This window comes from Cupressus sempervirens, chromosome 3 (assembly GCF_028749045.1).
Source record: "Cupressus sempervirens isolate cs-2001-9-10 chromosome 3, ASM2874904v1, whole genome shotgun sequence".
Lineage (NCBI taxonomy): Eukaryota > Viridiplantae > Streptophyta > Pinopsida > Cupressales > Cupressaceae > Cupressus > Cupressus sempervirens.
Genome location: NC_143120.1, coordinates 399,630,037 through 399,637,606, shown reverse-complemented (window position 1 = coordinate 399,637,606; position 7,570 = coordinate 399,630,037).

Sequence of the window (7,570 nt, the reverse complement as noted above, 5' to 3'; positions counted from 1 at the left end):
GTAATTCTATTCCACTCGACTTCTATAGTGACTTGACACCTTTACTTTGCTCAGCCCTTGAACTTCACTTAGCACTTGAAGATTGCTCGACACCTAAAGTTCACTCAACACCTATTGTAGTTATGTCTGGCTCGACATATGTTGTAGCTCAGCATCCATTGTTTACTCAGCATCTATACATATTTTACTCGACATGTGTTACTAGCTCGGCATGAACTTAGTAAACATCTTAAGTGTGTTGACACAAAATAGTCAAAACCTAGTCTTAGATTCAACAATCTCCTTCTTTGACATGAGTGTCAAAACACTTAGCAGTATATCAAAGTCTAATCTCCTTGAGTAAAATATGCATACAGTTCGACATATATACAAAACTTGAAAACTTCTCAAAATTTTGTAAAAACTATATATATACCTCAAAAGTTTTGTAACTCCCCCTAAGCTATTGTGTCATTTCTATTCCTATAAGTGTAACCAAAATTCTTGTGCTCCCCCTGAGCTAATGTATCTATGTACCCTGTGCTCTATATCTACATTTCCTTCCGTTCTTATTTACAACTCCCCTAAAACATTATATCTCCTTCTCAATTATTTCTCCCCCTTTATTATATCTCCCCCTTTTTGACACTTATGTCAAAGGGTTCTAAGGATTAAGACCATATTTTTCCAAAAATGTTTTATTGACCTCCATAATCATCTTCAGAGATGCATCCCAATTATCCAAAGAAATTTCCAATGATTTATGTTGGATAGTTGTCTCTACTACAAGATGAACAAGTCCTTCCAAAGTAGAAATATTAGGATCTTTATTTAGAACATTCTCCACATATGCTTGTTCTTTATGGAGTACTTCCAGGTGTGGAGTTGTGGAGGATTATTTTTGCATCAGTTTGGCCTTGATATTGGCCTCTTCAACTATCAACATAGCTAGTTCTTTCTATGTGTAAAGTGTTTGAGTAAAATGCTTCTCACTTTGAGCTGGATCTTTTGGGAGTTAAGTGTTGGAATCTTTAGATTTCTCTCCAATCTCATTATTCTTTAGCTTGTCTCCTGTGTGAAGTATGAAAAATCACACTACTTTTTGTACAATGAGAATACATTCTCAAGTACCTTTTTCACTTTTTCAATCTTTTTTTCCAATTCAACCCATGATAGTGCTATTTCATTAGATATTTTCTCATTTACTTTTCCTTGAAATTTCTTCTCTGACCATTCTATGAGTTTCACATTGGTTTCCTAGTCTTCATTAGTCACATGTTCTACAATATCTATTAGTTGTTCCAATATAGGCTTGGTTTCATTAGGTGTTTGCAAGCTGAAGGCATCAAGAAATATTTCTTTTATTCCTACTAATGCTTGCTTCTGCTTATACTCATTTCTAAGTATCTCTTGTCTTTTCCTCTTCTCTAGTGCCTCTTGCACTTCATATATCTATTGCAGGCTCATTGTCTTTGAGTCATAGCTTGGTATGACTATTTCTTCATCTAATGTAGGGTCTCCATAGTGAAGTACCCTTGTAACCTTAGTAGAGCTTGACCTTGGTGCTGATATTTGCAATGACATTGCATTAGTTCTCAGCTTCTGCTAAGGAGTCCTTGAGGTAGGCAAGTTTACCAACGTTTGTATTGCCTCTTGCTCCTTAGGGTTTTTCTTTGCTTCATTCTCCTCTCCTCTACTACCTTGATGAATTATGACAATTTGAGGAGGTTCACTTTGGGTTTGTGATGCAGGAACACCTTGTCTTGTTTGTTGCTTTGGTTGCTCCTCGGTAGTGGTTGTCACCTTTGTTGTAGAATTAGCCTTAGCAATTTTGTCTTGTACCTCTTGCTCTTTAGGTTGATCAACTGTAGCTGTGGGAGGTTGTGAGGATTGTTCTTGTGTAGTTTTTTTCTCCCTTGTTATTGCTGCGATAGCTTTCTACAACTCATCAACACTCACCAATACTGGATTTGTGCATAGTTGTGCTTGTAGTGTTGGTTGGTGAAGGATCTTCTTGAGATCCTCTACACTTAAAGGATTGATCATCTGAATAGTAGTGTTAGGGACATCCTTTACAATGAATGTAATTACAGGTGCTGTATGTGGAGGACTAGGAGGTGGCAATTGTGTATCTTGTACATTCTGTTCAATTTGCTGCTCCTCTTCAGTTGTTGTCATTTCATTTTCTTTTTATGTTTCCTCCTCCACTGTTTCTTTTTCTTGCTCTTTTTCTCCTTCATCTTTTTCTTGTTCTCTTTCTTCTTCTTTCTCACTGGCCCCAACCTTATTTGCATCTTTATCCTTTTCAATGCTCTGTCCCTCAAAGGGATCTTCTTCTCTATCCTTGATAGTACTCAAGCCATATATCAACTTCCACATTCTTGTTGATTTAGTGACAACTTCTTCAACTTTATTCTGCAAGATGCTAAAGGCTCTATATTTTGGTGTAAACTTGCTACCATGTTTCTTATTTACCTTAGTGATCTGACCTTTACTCAATTCTGGCATTACTTGTGCCAATGTGGATTCTCTTATCTCTCTTTCCATTTTTAAACAATAATGCCACTTATTTTCAAAAATTTCAGATAATTCCTTTGGCATTGTATTGTCTAATTCAAGAGGAGTGTTCTTGAATTCTGTCATCATGGTATATACTAATTCTTCAACTTTATTCTAATCTTCTTTACTTAATTTATTAAAATCAATATTTTTCAATCCAGAAAAATCTACATTCTTCCTAACATTATCACAAATTTTATCAATATTTGATTTAGGAGCATGGATTACCACTCTAAATTGGCTGATATCTTAAGATTCTATCCTTTCCTCATCATCTAACTCTAGTTATGCAACATATTTTCTCCTTAGTTTCTTTTGCATAGGACCAGTCTGCTCAGTAGCCTTCTTCTTTTCTTTGTGGTGGCTCTTGTTACTAGTATTGTTGGCTTGCCTTGGGTTGTCTTTTTATCTTTCTTTGCTAGAGGCTAGGCTGTAGGCTGAGCTTTGGCCTTTCTCTTCTTGGGCTTGGCTTGAGTTGGTGCTTCCTTCACTTATTCTTCCTAAGTACCTTCTTCCTTTTCTTCATCCTCACCTAAGCCTTGTGTCAATGCAAGAGGTTGATGTTCCTCTTCATCATCATCATCATCTTCCTTGGCTTCAACACCTTCACCTTTTGCTTCTCTTGTAGTTCCTTCTCCAAAATTTTCCTTAAGCTTCTTTACAAGCTTATCTTTCTTATTTAGAGTGGAGGCAGTCTTCAAGTCCATGTCCACTTTGGATCGTACCACATCATATGTCCCAAAGTGTGGTGCCTCCTTATCAATTTCCTCTGCAAGAAATGTTGTGACTGTTGCTAATGCTTCATCAATATTTAGCTCATATCCTAATGGCCTTAACCATCTAACCCTTGGAATTGCTACTTGGATATAAGTATAATCAATATCAACTAAGAAACAAATATCATTGATGTGTTGTTCCAATAGGGAAATTGGTATGCTTAGTCTTTGCTTCATAGATTTCTAGAAATCCTCAAAGTAACCTGTCATTAGAGAGTCAAAGTTGTCTCCCATTTGCTTAATGTACTCATTGATTTGAGTAATAGCTAACTTATCTATTTTTGAGTTTACTTTGGCAAAAGATGGAAATTCTTCCAAAACATAGAAAAATATACAAATTAGAACTGATCCAAACTTACACTGAACACCTTTTGATCTTCTTATTACTCCAAGATTCTCTATGATCTACTGTAATAACAATTCTGCTAGATCATATGTATGATCTTTCTTGACAATTTTGTAGGCCACATCCATAGCAATGCATGGAACAATAGTCAATCTACTTGATTGATAAAACTTGTGAGATATGATTCTTACTACAAATTCCAAAAGGGGATCTATTATTGTATCAATAGCCATGCTCCTTTTGTTCCATTTTTCCCTAGTGTTCTTTTTAATAACCTCCTTAGAATCACTTCGCAGGGTCTTGTACTGATCTAGGGTTGGAAAAACTATAACCCTATGTATTATTCTCTTCATTATCTTGATAGGACCTCCCTCTAGCCATAAACAACCATTATGTATCCTACTTCAAACAATTCTTATCCATTTAGTTTTAAAAACTGTGGGGAAAACTAGGGCATGTGTTAAGCCCTTTCTTTCAACTATTTGAAATTCTTCCTTTAGCACTCCATTTTCACATAGTTTATCATATGCTTGATAAATCTCCAAGTCTCCTATTTCTCTTACATTGCAATTGTAGCATTTCCTAACATCTTGCACCATTATGACTTTGGGCGGAATAATAGATAGTGCACTGACAAGGTTGTTCTTATATGTAACTTTTGGAATCAGCCTATAATCTAGTTGTTTGACCTCATTGCTAACTAATTAAACCTTGAAACCTTCCTTTTCATTAGGGTTTTTAGAATAGGAAGCCATATTGTAAATCTAGGGTCTCAAAAGATATTAAACTTTATGACTACGCAACTCGGCACTTGAGGAATACCTTCGATCGATGAAAACAATGCTTGATCTTTGTTGAAATCCATGCAAAGGCTTCAATTGTTGTTTGTCAATCACTTCTGTGCTCTTCTTGTTCTTTCTTTGTATTTGACATGACAAGAAATGATTGAAAAAGAAACCTTTTACTCTTCAAAACATAGCATTAAATGCTTAGTGCGTATATAGTTATACACTTGGCTCCTTAAGGATTTCAGCATAACTCGACTTCCATTGGCTTTCCATCACTTGGCTCCAACTAGATTTCTTCTTTGCTCGACTTCCATTACCAACTCAGCTATGGCCAATCACTTAGCTCCTACTATTAGTTTGGCATATACTAACATTCGCTTGACATCTAAGGTCAACTTGGCAATATTGGTGAAAACTTTGAATTCCAACTTTGCATCTCTAACCATGTTGATCTCCTCTTTTTAGTGCTATCTTATTTAGGAACTAATATATGATAAAGCTTTGTAAATTAGTCCCTTATGCCTTCTTCTGCTTAGTTAGATGAAGTGTGACCACTTGACCTGTTAGGTGAAGTGATCCCTTCATTTTATGTGCTAACCTCATCTTTCTTCTTCCATGTCTTGTTCATTTGTCCTCTAATGTATTCAACATCTACCTTCTCTTTTCCTTTGTTGACTTTTGACTTGGGTGCCTTCGAATTTTTTGGGAAATTCCTGGTGATATGACCAATCTTCAAGCAACTGAAACATGTGGTTTGACTTAACCATCTACTGTAGTTCCCTCTAAAATGTGTCCTTATGCAATTTTTATTAATGTGTCCATATTATTGACAGTAATGATAGCTATACCTAGTGTTATAGTCCCAATTATGGTGATGACCATGGTTACCTTCTCTTGTTGCCTAATTTGATGTCCACATAGGCTTTGATCTACACTCAAATGCTCTATGTCCATACTTCTTGCAATTGTAGTAGTGACCTTCAAATTTTGGTGTACTGATAGTCTTAGTCCTGCATTCATGTGCTTGATGTCCTTGCTTCTTACATTTGTGCCAATAGCTTGCATTCTTAGGCTTATCATGCTAATGGGAATTCTTGCTCCTACATACATTAGAAGTATGTCCCCTTTTACCACAGAAATGAAAAGTAGGTTTAGTGTTCTTACCTTTGTGACTCCATTCTTCTATAGTCTTGGAGGAGTCTCCTTGTTCAGTGCTAATGTATCCCAATCCTGAAGTGCCATTTCTAGCCCTTGGTGACTTTAGTAGCTACTCAAAGTACTTGATGGCCTCATTAGGTTCGTTGAAGCTTTCTACAATCTCCTTCTCTCTTTTTAAGTCATTTTGCAGTTGATCATTCTACATCTTCAGTGTAGAGATCTCAATATCCTTCATATTCAACTCATGATGTGCATTCATCATTTGACTTAAGGTGTCTAGATGCATGTTGGAAATTCTTTCAAACTCAATTTTCTTTTCCTCTAGTCTATTGGTAAGATTTCTTTTGTCATCTTCTAGCATAGCCTTGTCTTCAATGGCTCTTTTCTTCTATTTAGTCACTTCACAAAGCATTATGGCTTGTGATTCTTGTTCAAGCTTGAGTATTCTAATTTCTTCTACTTGAGCTCTATTCTTCTCTATCAGGTCTACTATTGCTACATCAAACTCTTTGGAATCTCCATTTGAAAACAGATTTGACGTGTCAACCTCTTTGTACTATGTGTCATTCTTAGCTATGGCAATCTCTTTTTTTCTTTTTAAGGATTTTCTCAGTTCTCCTCCAGCTTCTTCCAAAGCATGTAAAGAAATTTGTATATCAATTGCTTGATTCTCTATGATCTTCCCAAGTTTGTAAACTTCCATTTCCATAACTTTTCTCCAAGCTATAAGGCCGATCCTGCTTGTGAGAACTCAGCTTTGATACAATTTTTGAAATTAACAAGTGGGAAGATTTACTTCTATGGGGGGGGGGGGTTGAATTAGAAATAACTAACTTTAACTCTTTTAAATTCCTTTAACTAAAAGCATCCACATGCATTCAATCTATCTACTAAAATTGAAAGTAAAGACATGCATGAAAATAGATGACACACAAATTTGGTAACCCAAAAACCCTCCAAAAAGAGAAGGTAAAATTGGGGTGGGGATGACACCCACAAAATATCACTGTAGCAATGTGTAATTGTTCAAGGTTATAATGTTTGACCACTTCTAATGGTCTACCCTATAAAAGGCATGTCCTGTTAAAGACTTTTACACTCTGCCAAAAGTGACCTAGTTAAAGGATTTCACTACCCTACTAAAAGTAGGCCTAGTTAAAGGACTTTAGTACATTCAGTTGGAATGTCACCATATTAAAGGATTTACAAATGGCTACTAGGCCAACCTAAGTCCATAGGATTTCCATTATCTAACACAATTGCTAGAGAGTATTAGAAAGTCTTTGACTTGATAAATTTTCAATATCCAATTGCTGATTCTAGATCCTTGTTCTACTCTGATTGACTTGATCCTTGCTTGATCTGATATATCTCTCTTCAATAGTCTGATACTTTATTCTTCATCAATTGGATGTTATTATGTTGCTTTATTCTTCTAAGTCTTTTCACACTTCCCTCTGAATTTCACTATAATTTACCCATACACTTCATTCATCCATGAATATAATGGGTTTTCATCCTCCTTTTAAGGATTTTGAAGACTAAGGTTTAGGTATGAATCTACAATCCATATTAAGTCTTTATTTCCCACTCATTCCTTGCACTTTTCTTATTGGTTGCATGCCTTCTCCATTTTTATTATTGGTTGCATGTTGATTGCATAGAAAATATAAAAGATTCGTTCATATCTTTAATATTCTTTGAGATTCTTCTATGTCAGCTCAGAAAATGGTTTACATAGGTGTTTGTGCAATTACAAACAACTATGTCCAATCTGTGTTACTCGACACTTGTTATCTCTGATGCTCAGCTCATATAGAAAAATTGGCTCACTCAGCACCTATAGAAATTCTATTCCACTCGGCTTCTATAGTGACTTGACACCTATAATTTGCTTGGCGCTTGAACTTCACTTAGCACCTGAAGATTTCTCAGCACCTATTGTAGTTCTATCTGGCTCGGCA